At 41.4% G+C, this 22,182-nt stretch overlaps 1 protein-coding gene across 12 annotated transcripts in view; it reads left to right on the top strand.

Annotated features, from left to right (window-relative positions):
- Nucleotides 1-22,182, top strand: part of R3HDM2 (R3H domain containing 2) — a 114,487-nt gene that overhangs the window by 10,130 nt on the left and 82,175 nt on the right. For all 12 annotated transcript variants that reach the window (XM_080935229.1, XM_080935237.1, XM_080935228.1 and 9 more), the window contains 2 exons: nucleotides 1,088-1,206; nucleotides 7,880-7,948. The gene's annotated coding sequence lies outside the window, so the exon portion shown is untranslated. The remainder of the gene's footprint in view (nucleotides 1-1,087; nucleotides 1,207-7,879; nucleotides 7,949-22,182) is intronic.

Genomic DNA, 22,182 nt, shown 5'->3' with positions numbered 1-22,182 from the left:
CAATACAGTATCTAGACTAAATTCCTTCATCGGAGGACATGAGTTCCAGGGAGTGCTGATGACTTACTTGGGGGATGAGCTGTATAGGGCAAAGGGCTGGCCTTGTAGTGTTTTCCCATAAGTGGCTTTTGGCCATGGTGTTTTGTCACAGCAAGAGAAAGTGCCCAGTACTTGTGTTTTGGTGGTGACTTTAAAGGTAGACACAAAGTACCATGTTCCAGTTCTTGGGTTTTTGAGACAGAGGCTGTCCTAAAACTCCTTATAGACCAGGCTGGCCTTGAACTCAGAGGTCAGCCTGCCCCTGCCTCCTAAGTGCTGGGATTAAAGGTGAGCACCATCTGACTGTAAATACCTTTTTTTTCAGGTTTTACTTTAGCTTTATGTGTATGGGTGTTGTCTGTGCACCACTTGTGTGCCTGGTCCCTATGGAGACTAGAAAGCATGTTAGATGACCTGAAGCTAGAGCTGTGGATGGTTGTGAGCGGCCATGTGAGGAGTAGGAGTCAGATCTGGACCCTCTGGAAGAGGAGCATCTGACCCATCTCTCCAGCCCCCTTTTAAGTTTCTTTTGGGACAGACTCATCTACTCTGTGCTGGCCTTGAACACCTGATCTTTCTGCCTCAGCTTCCCAAGGACCTGGGTTTTGGGCATGAGCCACACCTGTCTTGATAGTATCTCAGTTAATACAATCACTACCATGTCAGTTGCATTCATTTCTTCCTTTTGTATGGTTGGGTGCTCTAAGATTACTAAAGAAATAGCTGCCTGGCAACATGAAAGCACAGATATTAAAACGAATCACATATCTCCCAACTGTTTCTACTGCTTGGCTAAATTTAGACTCTCATAGAGCTTTTGTAGAATTAAAATCCCTGGGGACTTTATAGTTAATAGACAGCATTCAGCCTTTTGGAGTAAGGAAGAATATATGCAGCTTAAAATGATTTTTGTACTGTCACCCATACCACTTAATTAAAATACAGAGACCAGTAAAACGACAGAACAGTTCTGAGAATTTTATTCCACTGCTATGTTGCTTATCAGAGCCTGGGTTTGATGTAGTGAAAGATTCTTTTATTTTCTCAGGTGAATTGCCAGAGGCGACCCCCTGTCCTCCCTCAGTATCTGTCAACAGTATCCCTGGTACAGTTCCTGATACTTCACCTGGATGGAGGAGCCAGCAGCATATCTGTGCTAGAAATCAGGTGAGCATAACACTGGGGACCTTATGTCCGCGTTTATGATGCTTCAATTATTTTCTGAGTTCAGACTAGAGTTAGTAGTTTGAGCAGCAAATAATCTGTGTACCTGTATAGAACATCAGCATAAGAAAAGGCAGATTTAAGGAGTGAGTACTCTGAGTACATAATTTAGGTTAAATATGAATTAAAGTAGAATACAATTTTATAGTAGATATGTTTAATACATCATATGGTATCAGGGAAAATAATGCTATTATTACTTAGTAAGACATTCTGGGGATGTTTGAAAGTTCAAAACTTCCTCATAGACTAAGGAGAAATTAATGTAAATAGAATGTTGTGTTACTGAGATCATAAATGTAGCACATGATAAAAGTAAAATAAATAAATAAATAAGTAAGGCTACTTTTTACTCTTTTAAAAGTTGTTCTGGGAATGGAGAGATGGTTCAGTAATTGAGAGCTGGCTGCTCTTCCAGAGGACCCAGGTTCAATTCCCAGCACGCACACTGCCGTTCATAACCGACAGACATGTAGGTAGAGCCAGTGCACATAAAGTAAAAATGCATGTTATTTTTTTAAGTTATTATAGAGTTTGAATAAATATTCCTCACTTAAGAGCACTGCTTATTCCATAAGACCCAGGTTTGATTCCTAGTACTCTCATGGTTGCTCATGGAGGGATATGACTCCCTCTGATTCAGGCACACATGTAAACAAAACGTATGTATGAAAAAGAATAACTATTTTGGAGGAAAAAAACTTGAAGTCTAGATAGAAAACAAACCAAGAACCTATTATGGACAGTAAGGAGCTTTGCTTATATGTGTTATATTTATTAATATTGAACTCTATTGTGGACTAAAGCTAAGAGCATTTATTGATTTATCAAGTATAATAACACACTCCTTATATATTGATAACATCTATAGCTTTGTGCATACATGTATGCATGAGGATGTGCACACATCTGGAAGCCAGAGGTCAACACTGAGTGTTCTCTAGCCTTCCTTCCTTCCTTCCTTCCTTTTTTAAGAAGACTCTGGAGCTGGAGTACATGCTGTTGTGAGACTTGATGTGGATGCAAATAGCGAACTCTCGTCCTCTGCACTCTTCAGGCCGAGCCGCCTCCCCAGCTCTCCTCTGCTTTACTTAGGGCTCACTGTTGGAGCTAGGTCAGCTGGCACCCAGTGTCTGCCTGTCTCTGCCTTGTTGATGCAGGCACTGAGGTTATGTATGAACCACTGTGCCCATATCTATGTAGCTTGTTGAGGATCTGAACTTACGTTCATGCCTCAGGCCTGTGCAGTAGGTGTTTACCCACTGAACTACCTCTTCAGTTCCCACCCTGATTTCAAAAACAACAACAAACTTTCAACACAATTCAGTGAGAAAGGTGGGCATTGTTTTACTTAAGAATCAAACTTAGGGCCTTTGGTGTACTAGGGAAACCCTATAACTGAGATAAAATCCTAGCCTGGTTTTAAAGTTTTGCAACTCTATAACATCTAACTTAATAGAGGACAGTTGGATTCTTTCCTTACTGTCTGCATTGTCTGTTATGATGCCTTCTTTGGTTCAAATATATGAAGAAAACCCAAAGACATATAGTTGGAGGAAGTCATAGTATTTTAATATCCCCTCCATTAATTAGCAATATTCTTCTTTGATACTGTACCCACATTCAAGTGGATAAATGGTACTTTTCTTGTCTTTTTCCTTCAGTCTCCCCCACCCCCTTTTCCTTTCCTTCCTTCTATTTTTTTGAGAGACAAGGTTATTCTGTGGGCCTTAGACTTGTGAAGTTCACACTTGAGATCTTCCTGCTTTGGCCTGGAGCTGGGTAATGGCATATGCTTGAGGTTACATTGCTGGCTCTGAAAGCATTAGTGGAGTTTGGTCCTTGGTGACATTGAGATTTATTTGTATATCTGGGGATGTAGTTCTACAGGTACAAGGTTCTGCTTTGTTCAATCTAGGTACTGTAGTTATCCATCTAGTAGACTGAATTAATTAGGAATATTCTCATATTCCTGGAATTTGCTGTGCAGACCAGGCTGGCCTCAGAGTCACAGAGATTTACCTGCCTCTGCTTCATAGGCACTGGGATTAGAAGTGGGCATCAGCACACCTGGCTCAAGTTGACAGTATTGAGTCACTTGGTGATTCAGACCTTCCAAATGTTTGACCCAGTTCATATGTGTTTATGTGGAGTGGAAGTGTTTGTGTAAGTGTGTATGTATGGAGTAGAAGTATTTTATACTCACCCTTCTGCCAAGTAGAATATTAAAGAGACATGAGTGTGAGCTGCAGAGATAGGCCAGGGATTAAGAGTACTGTTCTTGCAGAAGACCTGGGTTTCACTCCTAGTACCCACATGCGTTTACAACTGTCCAGAACTCCAGTCCCATGGGGCCCAACATCCTCTTCTGATTTCTACAAGCACAGGCATGCACATTCACAGACTTACACCCATGCGTTAAATCAACAAGCAAACAAATGAGCAGTGACTTTTAAAGAAAGGCGTGGAAATGCTTGATGTGATGGTTTATGGCTATAAACACACTGCTTGGGAGGCTGAGGCAGGAGGATTGCTGTGCATTCCAGGCTAGCTTGGGTTAGAGTATGACAGTGTTTCAAGTAATCAGAGGGGGAAAAGACATGAACTGGGAGATAGAAATTAAAGCCAGCTTTCCTTAACTGTGAGTTCCACATTTGTGGGTTCAGCCAAACACAGTTAAAACATACTCGGGAATGTTAGGCATAAGAATGCATCCCAGAACTTAGGGGGCTAAGTCGGGTGGGGATCTCTGAGTTTGCCAACCTGATCTACATACCAAGTTTCAGACTAGATGAGATGGATGATGATATGCTGACTGCAAAAAAGCCAAACAAACAAAACCCAAATGCTTCAGAAAAACAACTGCAGTTGTACCAAATGTGTACAGAATTTCCCCCTCATTGTCTTGTAATCAATACAGCACAACTAGCTGTGTGGTATTAGCAACTATCAAAGTACACAGGAAAGCTGAGTGAGGTACATATCCCAGCATTTAGAGCATTTAGGAGAATGCGAAGCCAGTCTGAGTAATATAGCAAGACTCTATGTCTCCCCACGCCTCATAAGAAGTATAGACCTAAGAGCATATGATTAGACTATTTATAGAAAGGATCTGAGCAGTCTGAGGTTTTGGTATCTATATGAGTTGGAGGTATTGATGTGGAGGGTGGAGGATACTGAGAAGTGACTGTAAGATTATTAATTTTTACTGTTTCATTATTGACATTTCCTTTTCTTTTTATAGTCTGTTGTGCTAGAATTGATCCGAGACTCTTTCATATGCTATTGGGTGTTGTAATACTGAGCTATATCCCAATGCTAGTCCTCATTTACTTTTTATTTATTAGTAAGACTTTTTTAATTTTTATTTTGGTTTTCAAGATAGGATTTTCTCTCTGTAGCCTTGGCTGTTCTGTAACTCACTCACTCTGTAGACAGGCTGGCCTTGAACTCACAAAGATCTGCCTGCCTTTGCCTCCCAAATTGTTTAGGTAGGCCTTGAACTTGCTATTTTTCTCCTGTTATATCCTTCCAAGTAGTTGGGATTGCAAGCTTAGGTTCATTGAAGACATTCTAAATTCAATTTCTGTTTCTTTGTTTTTGTTTTTAATTTTTAATCTATTGAAAGTATAGGAGGATGACAGTATTACTAATAGGTTTTATAAGGCACGGTCTAGTGTAGCTCAGGCTAGTCTTGACTTTATTATACATATCTGAGGGTTACCTTGAGCTTATGATTCTCCTACTTGCATGTCCACATCCCCAGTGCCACAGTTACAGATGTGCCCCACCACCAGGCTCCGCCCCAAGCTCCGCTCAGTGTGGCAAGGAAGCACCCTGCCAGCTGGGCGGCTTTCCCAGCTCTACACCTTTGCTGTCGTGGTGTAGCCCAGGCTGGCTAGGACTAGTCCTGCTTTTGGCTGTAGTGCTTGGGTTGCAGGCTCTGCTGCATGGCTGTTTAGTTTGGTTTGCAGTGCACACGGGAAGCCTGGGGCCATCCTCTTGGTTTGGCGCTAAGCTACCTCCCCAGCATGTTGTTATGTTTTGATTTCTGCTTTCTTCCAGTGAATGAGCTAGCAATCTTGCCTATTGTTACTTTTGTCTATGTGAAAAAGGCAAATAAAGGTGGGTTTATAACCCCAGTGCCTGGGGGGGGTAAAGTGGGGGGATGGCATGATTGGGCCAGGGAGGGCAACTTACTAAGAGCCTGTCTCAGCCTAAAACAGAAGGAAGGCTGGTACGATATCTCAGTGTGGGTCTGCAGACATGGATCAGCAATTAAGAACATTTGTTCTTGTCTCCAGACACCAGACACACAGTGTACATATACACACGCCAAGCACACACATACGTAAAATTAAATAAAGAAATCTAAAGCCAAAATAGAGCAGTAAAGAGCTTGCGTAGTGTGCACAAGGCTTTAGACCCAATTCCTAAAACTACAAGACACAATAAGTGCAAATATCATCTTAGTGTTGCTGTGAAACTGGTTTGATCTCTTAGGTCTCCTGAAACCTCGTTTTTCAAACTGTTGTTCTGGATAGATTTGTTGTATATTCAGAGATACTGAGGTGAGAGACGAAAAGGCATAGTTTTATTCATTTTTTGTTTGTTTTGGTTTTGGTTTTTTCGAGACAGTGTTTCACTATGTAGCCCTGGCTGTCCTAGACCTTGAATAAACAAAGGTCTGCTGCCTCTGTATCTTGACTGTTGGGATTAAAGGTGTGTGTCACTATGCTCTGCATAGAAGCATAGTTTTAAGGTTGACTGCACATAGTTGTGGAAACTCATGGTCTCATAGAGAGAACATGCTAGTTCAGGTGAGAACACAAGAACTTGCTCAGCTTGCCGTCCCTTCTCTGGCCAGCGAGAAACCACTGAGTACTTTTGAAGAGACTTGAGTGTGCATGGTGGGGTGTCGCCTGCAGAGATTATACCACTGCCATATTTTGCTTGCACATTCTTGGCTTTCTGGTGGTGAGGAGGCCAGTGGGAAGTGCTGAGGTTGAGCACTGGCTTAGTCATGTAAGCATACAAGGCTAAGCTACATGGAGCAGGGCTGTGTCTGACATGGCCTTCCTGAAGCAGTACTGACCACAGTCATCTGTGTGTTGGCTATGGGCCACAACATAGCCACTGTTTCCGCTGAGGCCACCACAGCTGTCCTCTCAGGTAATGATGACAAGCCAAACGTCAGGAATGCTTTAGACTCTTGGGCATGAGAGGACAGGCCCATACTCCCCAGCACTTGGAAGGAGAGATAGGAGGATCACGAGTTTGAGGCTAGTCTGGTGTGTGTCTCAAAACCCACAAAATAATAACAAAACAAATAGGAAAAAGAGAAGTGCTGTAATCTCTTGTGTAAATATCTTTCAAAGGTCATCATTGTTAACTTTTAGTACCACGGATTAGTATCACCTGCTTTTAAATTTCACACTACTGACAGAACCACTTATCCTGCTTTGTGTATTGTTTGTCCAACCTTGTGTTTAAGATTAATAAATACAGTTTTATATGGCAGTGGTGTTTTCTTTATCATTGCTTTATAATAGTTCATTGCCTACTCATACCATATTTTTCTGTTTAGTTATTTCTAGTTTAGATTATAATGAATAATGTTACTAGGAATATTGTTGTTCCTGTTGTATAATATTCTGGTTATGTGAGACAAATTCACTTCCAATGGTTATATGTACCTTGGAGTATTGTTAGGTTAGTAAGTATTGCCAGTTTTCCAAAATGATTATATTAATTTATTCTTTATCAGTAAAGCTATAAGAGTTCTGATTGAAATTACAAAATTACAGAATTATATGTACTTTGAGATAGGGTCTTTCTAAGATGACAAGCACGTACCATCATGCTGAGTCACTCCCCCTCTATACTTCCTTACTTTGTAAAGTTAATGTTGGAATAAACACTTTGGGTCAACGGATGAAGAATTTTTTTCTGTGATTTTCTTGCATGGCCAGGGGTTGATATTTTGACTTTGCAACTATTTCCCAAGTTATCATCATAATACCACACATCTCTTGATGTGGAAAAGATTGGTTTTCTCCTCCAGGTAATTTTGATGTTTATTTTAAAATTTGTAATTACTGAAGTTAGCACTTCCTTCTTTTTTGGGTTCCCTTCTAGCTTTTCCATGGCTGATCGTCATTTGCAGTTGCTAGTGTGGGCCTGAAGTAATTTTTTTGAGGGGGGCAAGTCTTTAATTAAAGTTAGCAAAGGAAGGCTTCAATAGCAGGAGTCTAGGCTGTAGTTGTCCTGAGCAGAGGTGTTTTCTATGAAGTCACAGGAGCCTCGAGTAAGGCTAAGATGTCACTGACTTGCTGGTTTGTCAGGAGTGACTTGGCAATGTCACCTTGTCTGATGAAGCCCTTGCTCTGCGTTGATCTCTCATTACAGTAGCTGTCACAGTCTGTATTGTAGAGAAGACTGAAAGTTCAGATGACTTTTAGAGAGGTTCAGGACAAGAGTCTAGGTTATAATAATGGAAGCAAAAGAAACTGGGAGGAGGTGCTACTGTGGTCTTGAACTGGGTCTTTATTGTCCACAATAATCTCAGTGTGTTAATATTTAAAATTGCTTTTAACTTTTTTTTTTTTTTTTTTAGAGGTTAACTTGTTTCCTAAGAGAGATGCCATACCAGCACTGGACTCATGGAGACTGAGCATTTATTCAGGTAATACTACTTAACATTTATGAGAAAGTTTTTTGTGCCAGGTCACAAACTAAGTGTTAATATTGTCATCCTTACGAGTCATTTCATAACACTGTGAGGCTGGAAATTGTACTGTACCCATTTAGTAGATGAAGAATTTAAATTCAAGAACTATATCAGATGAGTTTAACTGAGTTTTTTTAAAATCGTTTTGCTACTTCCCAGGGAGAGATGGAGGTGATGTGGAGTAGATGAGTTATTTGTTCATACCAGTAAGTTCTGTGAGCATGTAGTGGTTTTCATCGAACTACTGAGATTTCTTAACATTTTCCACTAGTAAATGTGTCCTACTTTAATTTCTTAGGGGAATTTTATTTGTTGTGTATACAAGCGTGTGCCTGCGACTGTGTCCATGTGTGCTGTAGACTTGCCTGGGGCCTCTGGAGACTAGAAGAGGGAATTGCTTTCCCTGAGACTGGAGTTAAAGATGGCAGTGAGCTGTGTAGGTGCTGAAAATTGAACCTAGGTCTTATGGAAGAGCAGCCAGTGCTCTTAAGCACTGAGCTATTTTTGCAGCTTCTTAGCTGGTGTTTATAACCACCTTCCTCTCCTACCATTCTATGTTTATATGTATGAAGTGCAGGCTTTGCAAGCTCTCCTATCTATTAAGCAGCCTAGGTTTCTTGGGAAGCTTCTATGGTTGAGGGTTGCTTCCAGAGACTTGAAGATATCCTTTGACACAAAAGATTGGAGTTTGTATGAAGTCTCCATTTATTTATTTTTCTGTTTTCATTTTTGTATATGAATGTTTTGCCTGTGTGTCTTTCTGTGCATCACATGCAGGCAGTGCTTGAGAAGTCCAGAAGAGGGTGTCTGATCCCCTGGGGCCAGAGTTTCAGATGGCTGTGAGCCACTGTGTGGGTGTAAGGAATCAAACCTGGGTCCTCAGAAAGAACAACCAGTGCATTTAACCACTGAACCATCTCTCCAGACCCTCTCCGCCTTTTTTGAACAGATTTCACCATACAGTTTTTGGCTAGCATGGATTCATTATGTAGATCAGGTTGGCCTCCAACTCACACATACCTGCTGCTTTTGCCTTCTGATTCTGGGATTAAAGGTGTGTGCTTTGTTCTGTTTTTTCTTTCTTCTTTTTCATTGATGAATCTCTTTTATGAAGTCTTAGAATCCATGAAGAGTTCTCTTTTTTTTTTTCTTAAAAATTTTTATACATGCATTTGTGTATGAGCCATCCCAACAGTCCTGTGGTGTTTCTCTCTAATTTTAATACTTTAAAAATTATATGTTTGTGTCTTTGTGTGGTTATGTGTACATGAGTGCAGATATCCAAGGAGGCCAGGAGAGAATGTCAGATACCCTAGAGCTGGAGTTACAGACATTTGTGAGCTCTCAGATGTTAGAGCTGGGAACAGGGGCTCAGGCCCTCTGTAGGAACTCTAGATGCCCTGGACCACTGAGCCATCTCTCCAGCCCTGGTCTATCTGCCTGCCTGCCTTTCTTTCTTTCTTTCTTTCTTTCTTTCTTTCTTTCTTTCTTTCTTTCTTTCTTTCTTTCTTCATTGTGTGTGTGTGTGTGTGTGTGTGTGTGTGTGTGTGTGTGTGTATTTTTGCAGGGTCCTAAGCACTTTGGATATAGCTTTGTAATGACTTGCCTCAAAGGTTGCTAATGAAGCACTTGTTGTTAATTGAGGATCTTGTGTATGTTTTGAGATGCTTTTCTGTTGCTGTTTCTAAGATTCCTTTCTTGCCTCTGACTTTGGACAACTTGACAATATATGTAGGAACCAGTTTCTCTTAGCTGGAACTTAACGAAGCTTGCTAGTTATGAGGATTCTTTTCATAAACTTTGATGTGTTTGGATATTTTACTGAGTACTCTTTTTGTTACTCTTCCCCCACCCCCTTCATAAAGCTTAGAATTGAATCTAAGGCCTTGCACATGACAGACAAGCATCCTTCTACTGAGCCTTCTCCCTGGTCCTCTTCTTTGTCCCTATGGGACTGTCAGTGTACTTGGTGACATGCTTGGTACTTTTTATGGTCTGCCAAGGCTATTCATTTTTCTTTGTTCTTTAATTCACCTAGCTCTAGTCTATTGATTGTTTATTGTTGTTGTTTAGTTTTGTTTTGTCTGCTTAAATCTGCGGTTGCTGCCCCATCAGTGATTTTTTTCCTTTCTGTCACTGTGTCAGCCCTCGGTCTGTAATGGGAGCTGGCCTGGGATCTGCTGACTGCCTCAGCCTCCCTAGGGTTTGCACTGTAGGGATGGTGCCCCATCATGCCAGCCCTCACTGTGCTTGTGCATATGCTCTGTATGTTCACGCGTGTGGGTTGTGTGTGTGGAGACAGGAGGCCCTTGTTCATGTGTGTGGGTTGTGTGTGTGGAGACAGGAGGACCTTGGGTCTCCTGCTTTTTATCACTCACCATCTTGTTCTCTTTGAGATAGGGTTTCTGACTGAACCTGGAATTTATATCTTCTGTGTGTCATACTTGCACAGGGGCCATGACAGTTTTCTCTGTATTATTCTAACTTTAGTATATGTGCTGTGAAGTAAGCACCTATTACTGTACTTAATTTTTTTTACATTTATTTGTGTGTTTGTGCACAGTGTGCCTGTGTGGGTCTCAGGGATCAAACTCCACTTGTCAGGTGTGGTTGCAGTGTCTTTACCCGTGGGGCATCTGGGTGGCCTGTTTCTGTACTTTCTAACTCTTTTTATAATTTTTAACATCTTAATTATTTCTGTTTATTTTATTTAAAAATTTTTCATTGTATATGTATGGTACTTTGCCTACACATGTAGGTCAGTGCACCGCTTGCATGCCTGATGCCTGTGGGGGCCAGAAGAGGTTGTCAGATCCCTGTAATCGGAGTTATAGATGGGAGCCAGCTGCCATGTGGGTGGGAAGTGAGTCCAGATCCTCTGGAAGAGGAGCTAGTGCTCTTAACTGCTAGCCATCTTACTTCGTTTATTTATTTACTTATTTATTGATTGATTCACTTTTTCATCTACTTTGTGTGTGTGTCGGGGAGGGAGAACACTGTCATGGTTAAGTATTATATCATTGAGTTACATCTTCATCCCCTATATTCTTTGAGATGGGGTTTCAGTATGTAACCTGGGATGGCCAGAAACTGACTACATAGGCCTGGCTAGTCTAAAACTTACACACACACACACACACACACACACACACACACACAGAGAGAGAGAGAGAGAGGTTAAACTTGACATGGTTTCCATACTTTATCTTTTAGACATGGTTTCCTTTTTTGAATTTATTTGAAATGGCTGATTTAAACATGATTTAGTAATAGTAAGCCCGATGCCTGCGCTTCCTTGAGTTTATGTGTTTTATTTTTTTTTTAATTTATCATATGTATGTGAATACACTGTTGCTATCTTCAGACACACCAGAAGAGGGCTAAGGATCCTATTACAGATAGTTGTGAGCCACCATGTGGTTGCTGGGAATTGAACTCAGGACCTCTGGAAGAGTAGTCAGTGCTCCTAACCGCTGAGCCACCTCTCCAGCACACCCCCCCCCCCCCTTAATTTCTGTGTTTTCTGTTATATATTGTGATTCTACTTTAGGGTAGTATAATATTGTTTTATGTATTATGGTGGTTAATCTTCATTATCATCTTAACTGAATTTAGAATCACCTAAGAAACAGGTGCCTCTTGCTGTGTCTCTTTGGATGTTTGTAGAGAGAATTAACTGAGAGCAAGACCTGTGTTGAGTGTGGGTGGTACTAACTCATAACCCATAGGCTGAGGCCTAGGAAGAAAAGAAAAAGAAGACCTAGCCCGAGTGTGGGTAATTCCTTTTTTACATCTATTCTCTGTGGGAGAACTAAGCTATTTACTATTCCTTCCTTTCGGATTTAGACTGAACCCTTTGAGACAGTGAGCCCAAATAAACCTTTACTGGGGCTAGAGATGTAGCTCAGTTGTTGGTAGATTGCTTACCTACCATGTGTGAGGCCACCTGGGTTTAGTCCCAGCATGACATAAACAGGCATGACATATGCCTGTGCTGTGTCTTGGGAAGTAGAGCCAAGAAGTAGAGATGTTCAAGGCCATTCTTGATGACTTGAATTTGAATTGATGATGAATTTGAAGCCAGTCTGAGTTACCTGAAGTTCTGTCTCCAAAACAAAACAAAGCCTAGTTATACCATCTATGCCAGACAATTTGATTGCAGTGATGTGAAGTGACCAGTACAGGTGCAGTAATAGAAAAGAAGGCCTTAGGTCATACCCTATTCTCTCCAACTACTGTCCTGTTCTGATCAGACATGTGTATATACCGGTTGTGTAATATGATTTAACTATTTTCCTTTAAATAGTTGATTGTCTTTTAAACATTTAAGTAGAGAACCAAAGAAAAGTTTCGTATTTACTACATAAATATCATTTCTGATATTCTTGATTTTTTGTATAAATCTGATTTTATATTTATTCAGCCTGTACAGGTCTCGTGCTAATGAATTGTCTGTGCTCTGTGCCTATCAGGTAGAATGTATGTATGTATGAATGTATATATGAATGTATGTATGATTGTATGTATAAATGTATGTATGTATGTATATATGTATGAATGTATGTATGATTGTATGTATAAATGTATATATGATTATATATGTATGTATGAACATATTTATGTATGAATGTATGCATGTATGAACATATGTATGAATATATGTATGTATGAATGTATGCATGTATGAACATATGTATGAATGTGTGTATGAATATATGTATGAATGTATGTATGTATGAATATATGTATGTATGAATGTATATGTATTTTTGAAACATGATCTCTGTGTAGCACTGGCTATAGTGTGTGCCCTAGGTTCTTCCTTACACCTCATTATCCTGTACTTTTTCTTGTGAAATAAGTATGTATTTATAGGAAGTTAGGGGGAAAAAACCCAGTATCCCATGAACCTTTACCTAGTTCCTCTCAGTGTACTATTGCATAACTGTAGTTCAATATTAAAACCAGGGAATTGACATTGGTAAAAAATCTCTAGCGTTCTTTTAGATTTTTATCTCTGGATCCATGTGTACTGTGTGTGTTGCATGCACAGAGTGTGCAGGTGTGTATGTGCTCATGAGCTTTCATACTGAAGCTAGAGGAGAATGTTGGGTGTCTTTCTCTGTTGCTCTTCACTTTATTGTTTTGAGACAGCATTGAACCGGAAACCCTGTACCCCGGCTGGGCTGTGCCCCTAGAGTCCTGTCTCGGTGCCGCAGTGCTGGGGTTAGAGGCGTGCCTGTCTGTACCTAACTCACATGGATGGTGGGATTTCAAGTCAGGTCTTCTTGCTTGCACGGCAAATATGTTTAACTACTACTGAATTATCTTCTCCGCTCACAACTTTGAATTTTGTAAACATTCATGTAACAAAGTCAATTAGCATGTGTTGAAGCTTTTGGCTTGATCCTTAGCACCACAAAAAGAAGACAAAGGCTATTAATAATAATGGTTTTATTACCATTACATAGTAACATGAAAGTAAATTATAGGGGCTAGTGATCTCCAGGACAGTGATAGCAGAAACCCTTGTGAAGCAAGGCATTACCTCTTACTTCTGCAAATTTCCTTAATGACAAATAGTGGGCAAATTCTCTAAATAATGAAAACAGCAGTCAGCACTTGTTTGAAGTGCTTCTAATACTGAAGCACTAAACCTATTCTTACACCCCACATTATGGTTCTATTACTTTTTTACAGGAAAAGGAAACCGAGGCACTGCATGGTTAAATAACTTGCTTCAAAGTAAAATGTTGGCTGTCACTTTTTAATATAATCTTTACTAAGCAGCACAAGATCTGGGTCGCCAATTGTATTCTATTAGCTCTATCTTCAAGGAAACTTGCTGAAGTAATGATGTTAGTGTAGCTGTGTAAAGCGTTCCTGAGAATGTGTGCGTTGTATTTGTTTGGGAAGAGGACACATGTGCAGGTGCCTGTGGAGATTGGGCAACTGGAGATTGAGAACTCATCAGTTCTCTCCTGCCACGTGGGCTGTGTGGGCCAGAGGCTGACCTTGACTGCAGGGCTAGTCAAGTGCCTTTGCCAGCTGACCCCTGAAACTGTGCTTCTCTTTCAAAATGACCTTTGAATTTAATGAGAAGAGATTCATGGTGTCTTCTGTTGCAAAGTTATTGTCACCATTCTTGAGCTTCTAGTCAGTTCCCAGTGAAGAAACTACCTGAGAATGCTCTACACTGGAGCAGTGACTGAGGAGATTATTTCCTTCTCCTGCTGGGGTCTAGACTTTTCTTACCAGAGAAATAGTTCTCATGTTTATTTTGTTGGTGTTCAAGTTGCCTTCTGTCTTAACTCTCACTCCTGAACATAGCATCCACATTTGATTTGGGGAGTGCTAATAGGCTCCGTAATTGTACTCCTTGAAGCATTTTAGACATTTATAGCTATTGTTGGTACATTGGCACTTCTTAGATTTTGTGTCTCTTTTTGTTTGTTTGTTTTGACCTGGGATCTCCCTATGTACCCTAGCTGGCCTGCAACCGGCTATGTAGATTACACTGGTCTCTAGCTCACAGAGATCTGCCTGCCTCTGGGATTAAAGGCATGCACCACCCTGCCTGGGTTTTTGTTTGTTTGTTTGAAGTATAGGATAAAAAAGTATGGACTTGTATTTTATCCCATCGTAATAGGCACTTAAAGCCAGCCTTCAGGGCCATGAGGTACTTTAGCAGGGGAAGTACTTGCCTGACAGTCCAAGTTCAATCCCCAGACTCCATGTAAAGGTGCAAAGAGAACCACACAGGACCAGTCCACTGACGTCCTCTGTGTATGTGCTGTGATATCCACCAAAACAACACCAAAGCACCAAACCAGAGCTTCAGTACAGCCTGGTTAGTTGTTGTTTTGGGATTATACATAAGATTATTAAATAATATTAGAGTGTTGTTATCTGTGAAGACAGAGAAATTAGAAGGAGCAGAAATGTCTATATTGAAGACACAATGCTTTTCTTTTTTCTGTCTGCCTTTCTTTCTTTCTTTCTTTCTTTTCCTCTTCCTCTTCCTTCTCTTCCTCTTCCTCCTTTTTTTTTTTTTTTTAAACAAAACTGACCTGAAGTTTGAGAAAGCAGGGGTTAAGGGAAGTAGTCTTATATGAGCAATTCTTCTCTGTTCATATCAAACATCATACAAACATATTGTCTATATTACATATATATGCTTGCATGTTGGAACATCAGATAGTCACTCCATATCATGCCAAACCTAATTACATATTCTACTGTGTGCATTACATGTATGTGCTTACATGTTGATGCTAATCACTGCATCCTTGCATTTTGTAGCTAATGATTTATTAATACCTATTTTTCCAAGACCTATTTAATAGTCGTTTCAAATCCACTAAGTAGCCCAGCATCTTGGATTCCTGTCCTGCTCTAATTTCCCAAGTGCCAGAATAAGTGTGTATGCGTGTTTCTGTTATTCTTGTTTCGCCTTACATGATAGTCTTAAGGTTCATCACATTGCACCTGACAGAATTCCTTTGTTAAGGCTCTATGGTACGCCACTGTAGCTATGTGCTATCTTTTGCTTACTTGTTTATCCGTCAATGGACCCTTTAGATTGCTTCCACTCCCCCCCCCCCCCCCCCCCGCAAAAGGCCAATTATTCTGTTTTAATGGTTATTTCCTGTACTTAGTCGAGGGTATTGGTTTCTGGTTTTGATTTTGAATTGCAGGCACTCGAAATCAAGGACGTGGATATGAATGTTGGTGCTCTGCTTCCACCTTTTAGCCAACATGAGTAATATTGCTTGCAAATGATAGACAAATATCTGCCAAATAATCTGTTTGAAGTTATTTTAAATATATTCCCAGAAGTGGAATTGGGGTGAGAACATGCATTTTGACGGGAAGAATTTGCTGACGATGGTGATGATGAAGACGATGATGTGGATGATGATGACAGAGAGACGATAATGCTGAGGATGATGAAGATGATGATGGCAGTGATGATGATGTTATTAGACTTTCATGGAGTCAGTGAAGGACATCCTAAAATGGGATTTATGAACAGCTGTGTTTGGTTTTAGCTCCTTAAAATTGGCCTTACGTGGGTGTCACCTTTCTCCCGTAAGAGCGGAGTGGTGTGGCTGCAGAGCATTGATCACATTGTTTTACCACAGATTCGATGTGAACCAGGCATCCTGCAGACACTTTGGAAGTGATTTAATGTCATTAAAACCCTAGAAGGAAGATTTTGGCATGCTGCTTTATAGTTGAGTGCAGTGGGGCATGAGGGTTATTTGAGATCCTAGAGCCGGCATGTGGTAGGTTGGGTAGTTTAAGTTCTGGGCTGTTGAGACAGCTCAGTGAGGATGTGCTTGCCGTAAAGCCTGAGAGCTGGAGTGAGATCCTTGGAGCTCGCGTTATGGAAGGAGAGACGTGTCCTTCTCTGTGACCCTGTCAAATGGAATATCACTCCACAGCAGCTCTAGGTTCCAGATACAGCATGCATGCACACACGCACTGGGTTAAGTTTTTCACAAATATGGCTAGAGATGTCTTTTTCCCTCCTGCTATGGTAAATATGCTTTCATAGTGACCAAGATGATCAAGTTGGAGTTCTGAAGAGTCTCAAGAACTGTGAGGTAGGATGGGACAGTGCAGGGACAACCACATATTTTGTTTCTATATATCATCCATCACCATCATCATCATCATCACCGTCACCAGCTTCCTCCTCCTCACCATTCAGGCTGTGAAAGGTACAGCACAGTGGGCATTATTACTGGAGGACAGGACTTGAGCAGAGACCCATTGAGGACCCTGGGCTGCTTGGGCAAGGACTTCTGCACTTGCAATAAGAAAGGGAGTCAGGCCTTTCTAGGATCTGTCCCCTGGTTCCATTGACATCTTGGTCTGTAGTGATGGGCAGGTGAGAGGAGCATCTCTGTACTGTCTACAGGAGGGGAACGGGGCTCATTTGCTCTGAAAGAGAATGGTACTCATGGCAGGACTCAAATCCAGGCCCATCTGACCACACTGTTCTTGTCAGTAGTGAGAGAGCTAAGGTTTGTGTTGAGTGGGCAGAGATGAAGAACAGCTGACGTAACCTTGCCATGCCAAGTAATCTGAACAGAACACTTTTAAAAATCACAGTTTTTACCATTAAATATGCTGTTATTTCCTGAGCTTCCTCTTGGTACTTAAAAGAATTTAAGAATTGAATGTAAAGCACAACAAAAAATTCAGTGTATCTTAGTCCAAGTACAACTGGCCTTCTATAGCTTATGTGGAAAGGCACAGTTGCAGTCGGACAGCCAAGTGTCCATCTAAAGAGATGACATAGAGTAACACACAAGAGCCAGGTTATTGTACTTTCCCCTCACATCTCCATTTTAAAACAGCACAGATACATGTACAGATTTTTAAAAGCATTTTTGAATAAAACTATATGAATATATTTTTGTCAGTAGTTGATTTTTTTAAAGGTTTGATAGTATGCATTGAAATCTTACTAGTTACAATGAGCATAAAGTACATGTAAAACAAAATGTAACATGGGAATAGTCCAAGTTTTCTTGGTGTGTATAGATTGAACATAATGATTTTTAAAAACCAAAAATTACCACAAGGCTATCTTCTTAGCTCTTGAGTTATTAATGATTTAAGGTCTAGGTGTACCCCACTCTGATGGGTGCTATGCACTTATTGTTTTTTTTTCTAAGAAGGACTGAGGTTTCCACTTTTTGACCTTTCTTTTTTGAGCTTCATATGGTCTGTGAGTTGTTTCTGGGGTGTTCAGAGCTTTCTGGGGTTAGTATCCAATTATCAGTGACTGCATATTATGTCTGTTCTTTTGTGACTCGGTTATCTCACTCAGGATGATATTCTATAGATGCATTTATTTTCCTAGGAATTTCATAAAGTCATTGTTTCTATAGCTGAGTAATACTCCATTGTGTAAATATACCACAATTTTTGTATCCATTCATCTACTGAAGGACATCTGGGTTCTTTCCAGCTTCTGGCTATTATAAATAAGACTGCTGTGAACATGGTGGAGCATGTATCCTTATTGTATGTTGAAGCATCTTTGGTAAATTGTACTTTTATTGGTAGACTAGGGATCATTAAAGGTTATCTTGGCTGAGTATGTGGTGCATAGCTGAAATTTCATACTTGAAAGATGCAGGGGTGGTGGTTCCCACCACATCTCCCTTTAACTCTATCTGGCCATTGCTGAAGACAGATGGATCTTGGAGAATGACAGGTGACTATTGAAAACTAAACAAGGTAGTAACTCTGATTGCAGCTGCTGTGCCTGATGTAGTTTCATTACTTGAGCAAATTATCACATCTCCTGGTACCTGGTATGCAGCTACTGATCCAGCAAATGCCTTCTTCACAGTACCTGTCCATAAGGACCACCAGAGCAATTTGCTTTCAGTTGGCAGGGCCAGCAGTTTACCTTCACAGTTCTGCCTCAAGGATATATTAACTGTCCTGCTCTGTGTCATAACTTAGTTAGAAGGGACCTTGATGGTTTGTCTCTCCCACAAAATACCACATTGGTATACTATATTAATGACATTATGCTGATTGGACCAAGTGAGCAGGAAGTAGCAACCACTTTGGACTCTGGTAACATGCATATTAGAGGATGGGAAATAAATCCAACCAAAATTCAAGGGCCATCTACCTCAGTGAAATTCTTAGGAGTCCAGTGGTGTGGGGCAGAGATATTCCTTCTAAGGTAAAAGATAAATTATTGCACCTGGCCCCTCCCACAACCAAGAAAGAAGCACAATGTTTAGTGGGCCTATTGGATTCTGGAGACCGCACATTCCTCACTTGAATGTGTTACTCAGGCCATTTATCAAGTGACTCCGAAAGCTGCTGGCTTTGTGTGGGGCCTGGAACAGGCTCTTCAGCAAGTCCAGGCTGCTGTGCAGGCTGCTCTACCCCTTGGACCATACGATCCAGCAGACCCAATGGTACCAAGGTGTTGGTGGCAGATAGAGATGCTGTTTGGAGCCTCTGGCAGGTCCCAGTAAGTGAATCTCAGAAAAGATCTTTGGGGTTTTGGAACAAAGCTCTACCATCATCTACAGACAACTGTTCTCCCTTTGACAAACGGCTCTTGGCCTGCTATTGGGCCTTAGTGAAAAATGAACATTTGACAATAGGACACCAAGTTACCATGTGGCCTGAACTGCCCATCATGAGCTGGGTGCTATTATAAAGTAGGACGTGCACAGCAGCAGTCTATTATCAAATGGAAGCGGTACACGTGTGATCCAGCCCGGACAGGTACTGAAGGCACAAGCAAGTTACATGAAGAAGTTGCTCAAATGCCTATGGGTTCTACTCCTGTTACAATGCCATCTGCTGCCAAGCATGCGCCTATAGCCTCATGGGCTGTTCCCTATGACTGGCTGACTGGAGAAGAGAAGACCGGGACCTGGTTTACTGACGGCTCCACACGTTATGTAGGCACCACCCAGAGGTGGGCAGCTGCTGCATTACAACCCCTTTCCAGGACAACCTGAAAGGTACAGGGGAAGGAAAATCTCTACGGTGGGAACTTTGGGCAGTACACATGGTATTACAATTTGTTTGGAAGAAGAAATGGACAGATGATTGTTCACTGACTCATGGGCTGTAGCCAGTGGATTGGCTGGATAGTCAGAGACTTGGAAAGATCATGATTGGAAAATTGGTGAGAAAGACATCTGGGGAAGAAGTATGTGGATAGATCTCTTCAAATGGACAAAGGATGTGAAGATATTTGTGTCCCATGTAAATGCTCACCAAAAGGTGGCTTTTGCTGAGGAGGAATTCAGTAATCAATAAAATGACCTATTCTCTGGATAGTCAGCCTTTTCTCAGCCATCCCTGTCACTGCTCAATGGGCACATGAACAAAGTGGCCATGGTGGCCGAGATGGAGGTTATACCTGGGCTCACCAAGGCTGACCTGGCTACAGCTGCTGCTGAGTGCCAGATCTGTCAACAGCAGAGACCAGCACTGAGCCCCAGATATGGCAACATTCCTCGAGGTGACCAGCTAGCAACCTGGTGGCAGTTTGACTACATTGAATCACTTCCTCCATGGGAAGGACAACATTTTGTCCTTACTGGAGGAGATACTTATTCTGGTTATTGCCTTTCCTGTAAGTAATGTTTCTGCCAAAACCACCATCCTGGACTTACAGAATGCCTTATCCATTATCATAGTGTTCCACACAGTATTGCTTCTGACCAAGGAACTCATTTCACAGCCAGAGAAGTGCGACAGTGGGCCCACAATCACGGAATCCACTGGTCTTACCATGTTCCTGAAGCTGCTGGTCTGATAGATGGAGTGGCCTTTTGAAGACACAGTTATAGCACCAATTAGGTGGCAGCAGCATGGAGGGCTGGGACAGAATTCTTCAGAAGGCAGTATATGCTTTGAATCAGCATCCAGTATATGGTACAGTTTCTCCCATAGCCAGGATCCATGGGTCCAGGAATCAAGGGGTGGAAAAGGGAATAAATAGTTCCACTCACTATCACTCCTAGTGACCCTCTAGGAAAATTTTTGCTTCCTGACCCCTCAACTCTAGGTCCTACTAGCCTAGAAGTTTTGGTTCCATAGGGGGGAGTGCTCCTACCAGGAGCCACAACAAACATTCCATTGAACTGGAAGCTCAGACGTCCCCCTGGTCATCTTGGGTTTCTAATGCTGTTAAACCACAGGCTAAGAAGGGAATAACAGTGTTAGGAGGGGTGATAGATCCAGATTACCATGGGGAAATTGGATTGCCTCTCCACAATGGAGGTGAGAAGGGTTGTGTCTGGAGTGCAGAAGATCCCTTAGGGCGTCTCTTAGTACTGCCATGTCCTGTGTAAAGTCAGTGGGAAACTACAGCAGCCTGACCCAAGCAGGATGACAAAGGACACAGAGCCATCAGGAATGAAGGTTTGGGTCACTCCTCCAAGAAAAGAGCCAAGACCAGCTGAGGTGCTTTCAGAGGATAGGAGGAAACACAGAACGGGTAGTAGGGAGAGGTAGTTATAAATACCAGCCAAGGCCATGTAACCAGTTGTAGAAACAAGGATTATAAAGTACTATGAGTGCTTCTGTTTTATTTTGTTAAGCACACATATATTTGTCTTTCTTCACATTTTTTTAACATCAATTGGTATTTAAGTTGAGATACTAAAAGAATGTTCCCAGGGGACATTGCCCCACAGTAATTTACAAATTCATTTGCGATTGTACGAGGAATAGTTGTATCGTGTTAGGCGTATTCATGACCTTGTCATTGTTTCATGTAGATGTTATTTGTGTCAAGTTGACCAGGGGAGGATTGTAGTGGCTGTTGCTGGTTGTCAGCTTGACTACACGTGGAATGAACCAAACTCTAGAATTGGAAGGCTCACCTGTGATCCTGATCTTGAGGCTGGGAGACCTAGATCTTGGCTTGGAGATCTTGAGGCATAGGGCGAGGAGATTTCTGAGTTCAAGGTCATCTGGGACAAAGCATGTACCAGATTCAGACTTGGTGGTACACACCTTTAATCTGGGCCACACCTGCTGGGGACCTTGGAAGAAGACGCTCTTCTTTGCCAGCTTGTCTTGTGGGACTGAGCATCTGCTAGATTCTTGGATTCTCGTTCACAGCTGCTGCTGATCATTGTTGGGGACTTGGACTACAGTGTGTATATCACAAACAAATTCCCTTACTATATTAGAGACTACCTATAAGTTCTGCGACTCTAGAGAGCCCTAACTAATATATAATGCTACTTGCCCTGGGCCATGCATAGTCAAATCACCACAGTCTCCAAACATACAATTATTTCACTGTTACTTCATAACTAGTTTTTTCTTTTATGAATTATAATGTACATATCTGACGTAGGATATCTGGTTTGCAGCCCCCCAAAGGGTCACAGCTCACAGGTTGAAAACCACACAGTTCTAGACCATCATAATTATTCTCCTGTCACTCTGAGTCATCTATGTGAGTGTGCCGTCAGTTACTGCTGTTTCCATTATTAGTTATCTGACATTTCCAGATTTCTCTCCATTGTAAGTGTTGCTTGTGAACATTTTTCTCTAGGTGTGTTTCTTACTTAATAGTTTTTATTATAGGTAAGTAGCATTCTCTGCTTTCTCTTCTCTTTTTGGAGGGGGTTAATACTAGGAATCAATCCACAGAGCAACATCCTCAGTCT

The sequence above is a fragment of the Micromys minutus genome, assembly GCF_963924665.1.
Source record: "Micromys minutus genome assembly, chromosome: 22".
Taxonomy (NCBI): domain Eukaryota; kingdom Metazoa; phylum Chordata; class Mammalia; order Rodentia; family Muridae; genus Micromys; species Micromys minutus.
The sequence above is the reverse complement of the archived record's forward strand: the minus strand, read 5'-3'. Positions and strand labels throughout refer to the sequence as shown.